Source organism: Cebus imitator, unplaced genomic scaffold, assembly GCF_001604975.1.
Source record: "Cebus imitator isolate Cc_AM_T3 unplaced genomic scaffold, Cebus_imitator-1.0 Scaffold463, whole genome shotgun sequence".
NCBI classification, from domain to species: domain Eukaryota; kingdom Metazoa; phylum Chordata; class Mammalia; order Primates; family Cebidae; genus Cebus; species Cebus imitator.
In genome coordinates, this window is record NW_016107778.1 from 98698 (window position 1) to 111588 (window position 12891).

Below are 12891 nucleotides of genomic sequence, written 5' to 3' on the forward strand. Positions count from 1 at the left end.
ATGGTGATCATTAAAAAATCAGGAGACAACAGATGCTGGAGAGGATGTGGAGAAATAGGAACACTTTTACACTGTTGGTGGGAGTGTAAACTAGTTCAACCGTTGTGGAAGACAGTATGGTGATTCCTCAAGGACCTAGAAATAGAAATTCCATTTGACCCAGCAATCCCATTACTGGGTATATATCCAAAGGATTATAAATCATTCTATTATAAAGACACATGCACATGTGTGTTCATAGCGGCACTGTTTGCAATAGCAAAGACCTGGAACCAACCCAAATGCTCATCGATAGACTGGACAAGGAAAATGTGGCACATATACACCATGGAATACTATGCAGCCATAAAAAACGATGAGTTAGTATCCTTTGTAGAGACATGGATGAATCTGGAAACCATCATTCTCAGCAAACTGACACAAGAACAGGAAGTCAAACACCACATGTTCTTTCTCATAGGTGGATGTCGAACAATGAGAACACATGGACACAGGGAGGTGAGCATCACACACTGGGGTCTGTTGGGGGAGCCTAGGGAGGGGCAGCAGGGCAGGAGGATGTCAGGGAGGGATAACATGGGGAGAAATGCCAGATGTAGGTGATGGGGGGATGGAGGCAGCAAACCACATTGCCAGGTATGTACCTATGCAACAATCCTGCATGATCTGCACATGTACCCCAGAACCTAAAGTACAATTAAAAAAAAAAATTAAAAGGTATTGGCACTAGCAAATCCAACCCCACATGCTTTGACATCAGGCAAGCATTACAACTTTTCCTTTCTCTGATAGACCAGGCCTATCTGCCATTATGAATTGTTTTCTTCATTTGCCACATATGGTCTCTATGGCCCAATTTTAAGAACCTCCCACCCTACACAGAGGGAATGATGACAAGAAAGAGCTGCTCTTCCTGCAACCCCAGCCTTTTGGCAGCTCTAGTGACACGTTCCCATGTGACGGTATTGCATTCCTCAGGGTGTACCAACAGCTTGTGACCAGGAACTACCCGGCCATGGACTGGGACAAACCATCTACTTCATGATGTCAGTTTATCGCCTATGTCTGGTGGGTTCTCTATGAGCTACCTCTCCGGGGCACTTCTTCCCTCTCCATCCACATCCATCCTCTGATGCCTGCCACCCTTGCCTGCCCACCCCTCCACCCAGTTATGCTGCCTTACAAAATTCAGACACAGCTGACCACTTCTAACCTTTCAGAGCTAGTAAAGTTGTCCATTTGGCTCAGTTCCCCATGGAACAAAACCATTTTTGAGATGTGTGCCACCATTCCTGTACCCACGGTGGGACAGACCAGTCTCCATTGTTAGTGGAGTGTAACATTTCTGAATAAATCAGAGCTTCAGAGCAGGAAATAGCCCTCAGAGATTAGCCAGACCAACCTCTTGTGGAACAGGCTATGGCCCAAAAAGGAGCAAGGTCTTGGTCAAGATTGCTCTGGAAAGCTAACAGCAGGGCCCAGAATAAACAACAGCTCTTGAACTAAAAAAGTGCCCTTTCCATGATTTTCTAATACCTCCTCCTCTCAACAAAAAGTTGGATCGATGCTCTTGGTCCCACCAAGGTACAAACAAGTCCCTACATTAGCTAGGTCTAAGCAGCCCCCAAACAATTCTCCCGTACTAACAAGCAACTCCTATATGTCCAGGAGCATGGCAAAACTGAATAAGTTATTGGCTCAACCAAGTGGAAGGCACAACTAGCTTTGAAAGTAGTGGTCTGACACTACCAAGAATGGGTTACACAGGAAGCCAGTTGCAAAACTAGAGTCAGACCAAGCCCCAAGCAGGCAGAACAAAAACATAACAGGTGGCCATCCCCACACAGCCCCCAAGTGCTAGAATTCTCTCTAAACATTAGTATTGACTTACGATCTTTTAGAAGAGAAACTGAAGAGAGGTTGGGCAGCCATTGGAATGGGGGAAGGGCCAAATGTTTAAAGCTGAAACTTCCTTTCTAGATTCAGAACTCTGACCTAACCATGACCAGAGCTTAAGTCCAGACCTTTATGAAACAACACTGCCTTCCCTTCCCACACTCCACCCTATGCATAGTCTAAAACCAAAGTCTTCCGTCTCCCAATCAAGCCTTGTCTCCATTACTCATTAGCTGAGTAATTTTTGCAGTCACTTAAAGTCTTTGAGCCTCAGTTCTCCCTTATGTAAAAGTAAAGATAATAATTTCTGGCTGGGTGTGGTGGCTTACACCTGTAATTCCAACACTTTGGGAGGCTGAAGTGGGCAGATCACTTGAGCCCAGGAGCTTAAGACTAGCCTGGTCAACACAGTGAAACTGTGTCTGTATTTTTAAAAATTAAAAAATAATAATAATAATTCCTAACCTGCCAACTGAAGAGAGTTGATGAATACCAAATGACATAGTAAGAGTTTTACAACTATGAAACTTATTACACATGTAGAGAATTATCATTAGCTGGGCACTGAAAGAGTATTACAGGGCAATGCCAGCGAACCTGTGAAGAGATTCCTTCAATTCGCATCTGACTTGGCTATTTTAAACAGAAATCTATTTGGAAAATGGGCAGCTATCCCCTAAACTTATAACTCCTTTCCAGCCTCCTAACCCTAGAATTTCCTTTTCTGGGTTGTTAAATCGCTAGAGGTTCCAGAAGAACTTGCACCAAGAGATCCTTAATGGCTCTTTTAAGATTTTCTTTAAGTTTGGCTCTTCTTGCCAAAGGACAATACCAACAGAGTGTAGTGAAGGGAGAACTACTCAACTCTCCCTGGAATAAAATTCTATGCAGGGCACACTCAACCATGTCTTCTCAACCTCCAGTCTTTGAAGGATTGCCTCCTTTCCAATCCCATTCTCATAAATGTGCTGCCTCTGAGTTCGCAGCTGCAGGGATGGTCAGTGAGATCACAAATGACCTGAGAAATAGAAGTCTATCACTTTCCTTGCTCCAGAGTGCAAAGTTAACCATTTGCCTTTATAGTGAAGGTCAGTTACCCACGTCAACATAAGAGTGATACTCTATGGATTACTCAATAGCAACCTAACCATTTCACCCTGGGAACTTTTGGGACAGGTTTGCATAACTAATTATGTGTTATTTGGACTATCAGAAGAGCTGGTATTCCCTGGGCTCACCTTATTTAGAATAGGCAATCCACAGGTAGCTGAAAAGAGAGTTTTATTATGGATAGTTAAGAGATGATTATGTGGCAATGCCTCATTGGTCCTAAATGGTCTATAAATGAGCTGTTCCACAGAAGAGGATATTTTCTGATAACGGAGGCTCACCCTTTTAAGGATCATAACCATTCTTAATGGTGAGCTAAAAGTCTTTCATCTACTGACACATTCTACTACTTTTGTCAACAGAGACTATTAAAACATGATTTAAACTTCTTTGAGCACCTGAATCCTGTACACTTGATTTTCTACAGAGCTAACATTTCAGAGCCTTCCAATGTTAACTTATCCAAGTTTCCCACCACCAATTCTAAGGTTAACACATTATCATTCCCACTTTACCAATGGGAGAAGGGGAGGCTCAGGGAGTTTAAGGGACTTCCCCAAAGTCAAAACACCAAGTATGGAAACACAAATATTCCTACAAGCCTGGCCTACAATAAATGCCTGGAGATACTGTGGAGCCACACCTTCTCAAGTAACCCAGGAAATTATTTAAAATATCATTTCCTTTTCCTTTTGGAGTCTGATCTCAACGTTTTGCTCTCCCTGCCCCAAAAAGCTTCTGAAAGTGCCAATCACTAAGAGTGTGCAGGCAGCTTCCTGTTTGTCTGAAGGGGAAGGGAATATAATGCCTGTAAGTGGCCTGTGGGCCTGGCCCAGTCAGGGTCAACCTCTGGTAGCAGATGTTCCAGGATTAAAGGCTGGGCAAGCAGAACTCTGCCACACCCACTGTGGAAGTGTGGGAATAAAAAGACAAGAGAAAGGTGGGGCCTGCCATGAGTGGGCAGAATAGAGCCAGCATTTCTGGTAATTCTGCTTCTCCTCTACTGGCCTGGCTCCTTCAACATGATCAATACCCTCAAGCTAGCAAGCTTTTAAGACCAGGACCTGTGACCACTAGGCTATAATTTTTCTTTCAATATATATCATGTTTATTTGTATTTCACAAATCACTATCTTCCTCAATTATTCAACTGGTGGATCAGCTACAGCTGAGTGCTCTGCAAAATTCTACTTTTCTGCCACCTGGACAAAATCTCTGATGTGTATGTTGTTGGGAAGGGGATTCTAATCCAGCTTCTCTGATAATTGACAGGCCCTTCCACAGCTCTTCTTTGTTTTTGTTTTTTTTTTTAAGCCAGTCAAATTTAGCAGTGGGACGTTGTATACCAACTTTACTGACTGGGGCGTGGTGGCTCACACCTGCAATCCCAACACTTTGGGAGGTCAAGGCAGGCAGATTGTTTGAGGCCAGGAGTTCGAGACCATCCTGGCCAACATGGCAAAACCTTAGCTCTACTAAAAATATTTAAATTGGCCAGGCACAGTGGTGCACGCCTGTACTTGGGAGGCTAAGGCATGAGAATTGCTTCAACCTGGAAAGTGGAGGTCGTAGTGAGCTAAGATCATGCCACTGCACTCCAACCTGGGTAACACAGCAAGACTCTGTCTCAGAAAATAGAAAAACAAAAAAACTTGAGTGACACTAATGTTAGTAAGTTCTGATAACCCACTGCCACCTGATAACCATCTGGTAACTACCATCTGATAACCCACTACCATTAGATCAGCCTCCACTGCTCTTCTTTGGAGAAGATTAGAAAAGCATGTGTGCCTACTACAAACACACAAATATGTACACTCACAAAGTTTCTTTCCTTCACCTCAGACAGTTCCAACAGCCAGCGGTCTTCTGAGGCACAGGATTCTCAGTCAGGTATTATCTGGAATCAAACCACCACGAGGTGGCAAAACCACAGAACAGGAAGGGGACCATGCTAAGAGCAGAAAACAAGTTTATCCTACCGCTAGTCACTCCACTGAGATCATTTAGACACAGGATCTAAAGCAATCTCTATAGGTGGGGCTTACTGAGCTTGGAAAGGAGAGCAGCTACCAACATCTTTCATGCCAACAGAAGGGTCCACATATCACATCTTTCTCAAAAAGCCTTCCTTCTCAGACAGAAAAATCCTAACTACTTCCTCTTTATTTTCCACTTAATTCAGAGTATGGCCCCTTTATTTGTATAGATTTTAACTGTTCCACCCATTTATCCAGGCATTGGTAGCTCACGCCTGAAATCCCAACACTTTGGGAGGCTGAGGTGAGAGGATTTCTTGAGCCCAAGAGCTCAAGTCTAGCCAAGGCAACATAGCAAGACCTTGTCTGTACAAAAAAAACTAAAAAAAATAATCATAATAACTGGGCATGCACCTGTAGACTTAGCCACTCAGGAGGCTGAGACAGGAGGATTGCTTGGGCCCAGGAGTTGAAGGTTACAGTGTGCTATGATAACACCATTGCACTTCAGCCTGGGTGACAGAGTGAGATCCTGTCTCTATTAAAATAAAAAAAAATGGGGGGGGAGGGTGAGCACAGTGGCTCACATCTATAATCCCAGCACTTTGGGAGGCCAAGGCCAGTGGATTACTGGAAGTTAGGAGTTCAAGACCAGCCTGGCCAACATGGTGAAACCCCATGGCTACTAAAAATACAAAATTAGCTGGGCATGGTGGCGCGTGCCTGTAATCCCAGCTACTCAGGAGGCTGAGGCAGGAGAAGTGTCTGAACCTGGAAGGCAGAGGTTTCAGTGAGCCGAGATTGCGCCACTGCACTCCAGCCTGGGCAAAAAGAGCAACACTCTTTTATAATAGTAAAATAATAATATTATTATTATTATAATTTAATAATTATAATTATTAAATTAATAATTTAATAATTATTAATTTATATTTATATATATTTAATGATTAATAATTATAATTATAATAATTATAATTATTATTAATCTCGCAGTGAGCCGAGATCGCGCCATTGTACTCCAGCCTGGGTAACAAGAGCGAAACTCCATCCAAAAAAAAAAATGAGCCCCTGTAGACTTTAAAATCGAATTTGACATTAAAATATGGCCAGCACTTACTAAGTTTAAAAAGCAGAACAATATGGATTTGTACTATCTGTGCGTTTAAAGGCATATATGTACAAATGCATGAAAAAAGAGTCTATGGATTGGGAGCAGTGACTCATGCCTGTAATCTCAGCACTTTCGGAGGCCAAGACAGGTGATCACCTGAGGTCAGGAGTTCAAGAGCAGGCTGGTCAACATGGCGAGACCACAACTCCACTAAAAATAGAAAAAAATAGCCAGATGTGGTGGTGGGCACCTGTAATCCCCACTACTTGGGAGGCTGAGGCATGAGACTCACTTAAACCTAGGAGGTGAAAGCTGCAGTGAGCCAAGACTGCACCACTGCACTCCAGCCTGGGCAACAGAGCAAGACTCCATCTCAAAAAATAAAAAAAAAAGAAAAAAGAAAAAAAAGTTTATGTTCACATAACTAACTGGTTAACGGTGGTTGTCTCTGGAGAATACAGTTAGGGGCAGAAGACAGGAGGCTTTATATTTTTCAATGCTCTTTCATTTCTTACAACAAATATGTATTAGTTTCATAATGAAAAATTAATCCAAAATTGTAAAACAAAGCCTGTCTTTATTTAAATCTGTCCTACCACATAGCAGAGAATGTGTCTGTTAACTTTCCTTATATGGTGTCTAGCTCAGTACTAAAAAGAAAGACAGAAAAAGTCCTTTAAAGACTAGTTGACCTTCAGAAGCTCTCTCTATTTTAGGACAGCCAACCTTACCTAGTAAGCATAAACCTACACCTCTCAAATGCTGGCCTTACCCCTGTCTCTGGAGTTGATGGGAGGAAAATACCTCCTACTGCCTACAAAATTAGCCTACCTTGGCCAGAACATACCAAATCTGCAAAGATATGCAGCTCTGGGCTCTAAAGCAGCCTGGTTGGTGGTGGTGGTGGCAACAGTAGCAATAGCAACAGAGGATAGCTAATAGGTGCCCCAACATTATGATCTCTGGACTTCCTTGCTAACCTCCCTGATCTATGCTTGTCTCTTCCTATGCCTCAGTACAGGGGCCAACCCAATCCCTAAACCTCAGGTGCACAGACCTCTCAGGATTAAATTATTCAATGTGGCCCTGCCTGCTGGCCATGCCATAAGGAGCAGCACACACACACAAAAATAAAAAACCTGATTAATGTCTCAAATATGTACTCTACAGTCAAACTTTGGGCTACTTCACAAAGGTGGACAGAAACACTTGCATAGCTGCCTGTTAGAATCCACAAAAAGCTTTGATTTGAATATTCCCACTTGACATGAACACTACCGTATTATGTGAAGATGTGGGAAAAGGGAGCAGAAATGCCTATGCACAAGCTGGCCATTCACAGATAAACAGTTTCTCCAAGGTGCACAAGAGAGGCAATGCCTTTCCATTACCTGGCGCTACTCTGCTCCATTCTGCCAGGACTCACCTGGGTCCACATTAGGTATTTTCCAGTGGACCAATGGAATTGTTATTTGGCTGTCTGGTAGATCTAGCTAAAGGAGTCTAAAGAAGACAGTTCCAACATGAAAATGGTAGCTATTGACATATCTATTCAATAAATATTTGTTGAGAATCTACTCCATGCCCACCATCCATTGTATCCCAAGTACCTTGTGTTAGGTACGTTGTGTTAGGTACCAGGGATACAATGGATGGTGGGAAACCGTCTCTGTTCTCATGAAGCTTACTCTAGTAGGCTAGACTGATATAATGAAAAGAACACACTCCTGAGAGTCTTGCCTTCAATACCAGTTTCTGCTTCTGCCTCATTATGTGATCTTGAGCAAGTCCCTTCTTCATGTTGATTTAAAGTTGACCAATAGATCTTCCACTGGCTCAGGTCATTTGCTTCCTTATAAAACATAAAATCCTGGGGTGGACTGGGGGTATGCAAATGGCTAAGGCAGCAGCAAGAAGCCATGGGTCGCAACAACAACAACAGAAGCCATGGGTAGTATGCGGTGAAAACAAAAAGCAGTTAATTGAGATTCTCCACTCAAAGACCTTGAATTTGGCTTAGATGGTTCCTCATGAGCTATTTTCCTAAGACAGATGAGATGGGCATGCCTCTGAAGAGTATACAATTAGTGACAGGCATGAAGATCTGTCCTTCCCACAGTGCATAACAGGCTTTGGACAAGAAGACCTGAAAGGTGCTCAGTTTCACTGAAGCTTCTATACTTCTACCTACAACTAAAGGGATGTTAGGAAACCCTCTATACCACTTATTTGATACTAAAGAGCTAAGGTGAAGGTGGTACCTTCCTCCCCAGGCACTTGTGGTCATTCATGAGTAGGGCTGTGCTAGGGCCAGTTGGAGTCATGCTGCTCAAATAAATGGGGAGATGGTATTTCCCTGAAAACCTCCTACTTCAAAAAACCAGGCTGTAGGGGCACCTATAGGGGGCTCAGAGAAACTGCAGCATCTGGCATTCTGGGTTCAGAGGCTTGACTGGAATCATATGTAGGATAGAACTTCAAGAGGCCAACTGAAACAAAAATACTGGAGTGTCCTAGGCCTACCTTCCTTTGTGCCTCACACCACACAGAGCACTTGCAGATGCATTAGTGCACTGAATGAATCCTCACCATAACTCTAAGAAGTAGGGTGCTATTACTCTTTCCATTCCACAAATGGGGAACTAAAGTCTGGAATGATTTCAGAGTTTGCACTGGTGACTCAAGGCCAGCTAGGCTTTCTCTGTACTTACCCTCAGTTCTCTCTTCCCTATAGGTGCTAATACACCTGTCCTTTCTCCAAGGTGTATTTTCTTTATTACTAGTGCCTAGTATGCCCTACTAGGTGCTGATCCAACACTGTTGGATCCCTTGCATCCCTTGTATTCATTGCTACTGCTTCTCCCTCAACATATATATTACTGACCAAATGCTCCTCAAAGGTTTGTCCATTCCTAACCACCTCCACCTGGCACCTTCTTGAGGCAGGAAGAGCTAGAAGCTTCCAAATGCATGAGTTTAATGAAGGAGTAAGCCTAGGAGTCCAGATGGCTGCAATTTCACATGGTAAATAACATAACAGAAGTTCTTACAAAGTACAATGGGCACACCGAAGATAGTAAAACTAATATCACCTGGAAGTAATAAAGTAAGTTTCCAGTGGAAGCGACATGGAGTAGGGGGAAGGTGAAGAAGAGGCACCTGAAATTTCAAGCTGAAGGAAAGAACATAGGCTAAAGCAGAAAGAAGAGGTATGGCATTTCTTACCACAGTTAAAAAAAAATTCATGGCCAGGCACAGTGGCTCATGCCTGTAATCCCAGCACTTTGGGAGGCTGAGGCAGGTGGATCACTTTAGGCCCGCAGTTCAAGACCAACCTAGCCAACATGGTGAAACCCTGTCTCTACCAAAAAGATACAAAAGTTAGCCAGATGTGGTGACATATGCCTATAATTCCAGATATTCGGGAGGCCAAGGGACAAGAATTGCTCAAACCCAGGAGGCGGGGGTTGCAGTGAGCCAAGACTGGGCTACTGGACTCCAGCCTGGGCAAAAGAGTTGAGATTGTCTCAAAAAGAACAAAACAAAACAAAAAAATTCAACCTGAGAAAGATGTTTGAAAAAAAAAAGACTGGCAGGCTTACTTGGGAAACCTTGATCCCACAAAGCTACCATATAGCATACATGTGGGAATAAACGGGAGCTGAGCCGGGGAAGGAAGCTAGGATGGGGCGACGTACCAAAGGGCCCACCGTATAGGACATGCTGAGAGATTTCGATTTTCCCTTTTCACATCATGGCAATGTCATATATACTAGCAAATGCTGGGAGTAATCTAAATGCTATCCCAAAAGGAAAATGGTTTTAAATTATGGCATAGCCATTGAATGGAATTTTACAAGGCCATTAGAATGTTCATTTCTTAAAATTAAATAGCATTTATCTAAGTTTTTAGTGACGTGTTAAGTGGGGGGAAGAAGTATAACTTTTCCTTTTTTTTTTTGAGACGGAATCTTGCTCTGTCGCCAGGCTGGAGTGCAGTGGCGCAATCCCAGCTCACTGCAACCTCTGCCTCCTGGGTTCAAGCGATTCTTCCGCCTCAGCCTCCCGAGTAGCTGGGACCACTGGTGCATGCCACCATGCCCAGCTAATTTTTGTATTTTTAGTAGAGACGGGGTTTCACCATGTTGGCCAGGATAGTCTCGATCTCTTGACCTCATGATCCGCCCACCTCGGCCTCCCAAAGTGCTGGGATTACAGGCATGAGCCACTGCGCCCGGCAGAAGTATAACTTTTTTATGTATACTATGATTGCACCATCGAAAACTAAGGTACATATGTGAGATGTGACAAGAAATACAAATAATTATTGCCATGTTAAAATGAATTTATACACAACTTCTCTCTCTATTAGCTAAACCTTGTTATATGCCACGCTGAGTTTTACAAAAAGGGGAAATATGAAAATAAAAAACCACTCTTGTTCCATTTGACTCCACATTCCTTCTTTCTCCACCTGCTTGCCTACCTTCCCGAACCAACAGTCATTTGGATCTGCCACCTGCAACTGGCATTACTAACAACCCATGTGAGGCATCTAGGAAGAACGAGAAGCTTTCAGCAAGGCAGCTGCTTACAGCAGCAAGCTCCTGCATAGCTCAAAGGCCATTCCAGCTCAGTGTAGCAGAAGAATCTTCCCCCTAACAGCACTACCCAGCACTACCCAACTAAGGCTTCTCTGGTGAAATTGTCCAAGGATGCCCAAGAAATTTGTTTCTAAAGGAAAGAAAACAGATGCCAAGACTTCTTGCCCTTCCTCCAGGTGGCTCAGAGAAGGTAAGGTTTATGTTCATGGCCAACTCTTAGGTGGCTGAGATCCAGTGTGGGATCCTTGTTTCACAAGCAAGCACTGGATAAAATGTCAGTGAGAAGGAAGAAAAGGAGGAAGCAGTCCTAGAAACTTGCTTATTCCCTACCAGCCTTGTAGGCCCTCACAGAAAATTCAGAAATCCCTCTCCTTTAATCTCCAGGACTAACACCAAAGGAAACCATATTTGTAAAATACAGGATCAGCTGAAAGCGCAACACTAGGTGTGTGGCAATCTTCCTGACTAGAAATTCTCCCTTTCGCTCCACCCAAGCCCACATCACCTAGCTATCCCCATCCAAGGGCAACATAGTCAACAATGACTCAGATAGAGGAAGGGGAAAGGGAGCTTAGCAATTTAAGACTCACTCAAAAGCAATTTCATAGCCCTACAAAGAGGGATGTTGTGGGGGAGGGAGTAAAGGAAGTCAAATCTCATATGCGCTCAGTTTTGGTTTGTTTCTTGGTCTTCCCTTTCCCTGATGGAACAATGACAAATCCAAGTGTCTTCTATTCTTCCTGAGTCACAGATGACCAAAAATAGCCAGCAACTGTAGTCTGCAGGCTAGACTCCAAGGCCCCACCCAAAGCATGCAATCAACAGTTGTCTCTCCAAGCCAGGATCTCCACAGTGAGCTCTGTGGTAGGTAGATCCAGAGCAGAGCTCACTGAAATAGAGGCGGTTGCTTACATATTGATAGCTGGAAGAGAAAATAACACACTCAATGCCATTCTAAATGGGAGAAGCAAGCTTCTTCAAAAAGTCACCACTCTGCTCTGTTACATGCTTTCTAAGAACCCTTTCCTAGCCTCTTAAAGACTGGGCACAGATACTCAGAAGGTCAGAAAAAGCTAATGTCTCTATTTTGTAGATAAGAAAATTAAGGCTCATAAAAGTGACTTGCCCAAGGTCACACAAGCAGAGACTAAAGCCAAATATCTCACTCTTCTTTCCATTGTTCCATTTTAACTGTAAGGCATTTTTTAAAAGATACCCAGACAAGTGTCCCAAGCTCTAAGTGTCAAAAGCTCAGCTCAAGAAAACTAAAAGGAAAAAAAAAAAAAAAAAGCTCAGCTCTTCTAACCTAAAGGTAAAAAGCTCAGGACTGGGAAGGGGAGGTAGAGGGACCTTGACTCAGCCCACCCAGGAAAGCCAAGTGTGAAGACTAGGCATACCACAGGCATACATAAAGAACTAGATTTACCAACTGGAAGGCTTTACCTGCTCCAAAGAAATAGTTTCAAATGTTGAAGGCCCTAGGCCCATCCCACCCCCACACTCTGAACCTCTTTAGGCCAATTGAGACCACTCCTAGGCTGTAAGAGATCTAGGTAAGAAGCTGGAGAGGAGTGACCAGGCAGTGTCAAGAGGATAAGGGGAGATAAGAAAGCAGGGTGGAGAAATCACAGTCATTCCAGAGCTCTCCCATCTTCCTTTCTTGTTCTCCACTCCTCCCCCATATTAGTACTCTAAACTAGGAGAAAAGAAGTTTGCAGGTTGTATTGTATAAACTTGAAGAAGGCATTCCCTGTACCAAAGGAGAACAGAGGACTAGTTGAGGTGGGGTGGCAAGGAGAGGGAGTAACTTGATGGGGGAGAAAATCACCAAATAAGGCAGACTTCACTGGTAGGAATCATCAGGAAAGGTTCCAGAAGTTGACGTCGCAGGGAGGAAGCCTTTAGTCATCAGTTTCCTCTGGCCTAAGACCAGGAGGAAAACTCCCAACCTTAGGAAAATGCCCAGGCTGTGGCAGACAGAAAGGCAACTAGGCTAGATTTTCATCAGGCCGTGCTGGAGCAGCTCTTCAAGTACTCAAAGCAGAAAGATGTAGTGTTACCCTAAAGCAAATGGCAGATGTTCCCACCAAGTGTATGCTAGACCTACAATGGTCCAGGCACCAAGGGGAATAAGGCACCTGGGAGGGGGTTTTGTTATTTTCCATTTACTTTTTTTTTTTTTTTTTTT

General features: G+C 43.5%; 1 protein-coding gene across 1 annotated transcript in view; it reads right to left on the bottom strand.

Annotated features, from left to right (window-relative positions):
* The window catches only part of MSN (moesin), a gene marked incomplete at its 3' end in the record, with an annotated part of 108267 nt that overhangs the window by 85497 nt on the left and 9879 nt on the right, over positions 1-12891 (bottom strand). The gene's annotated exons all lie outside the window — the stretch shown is intronic.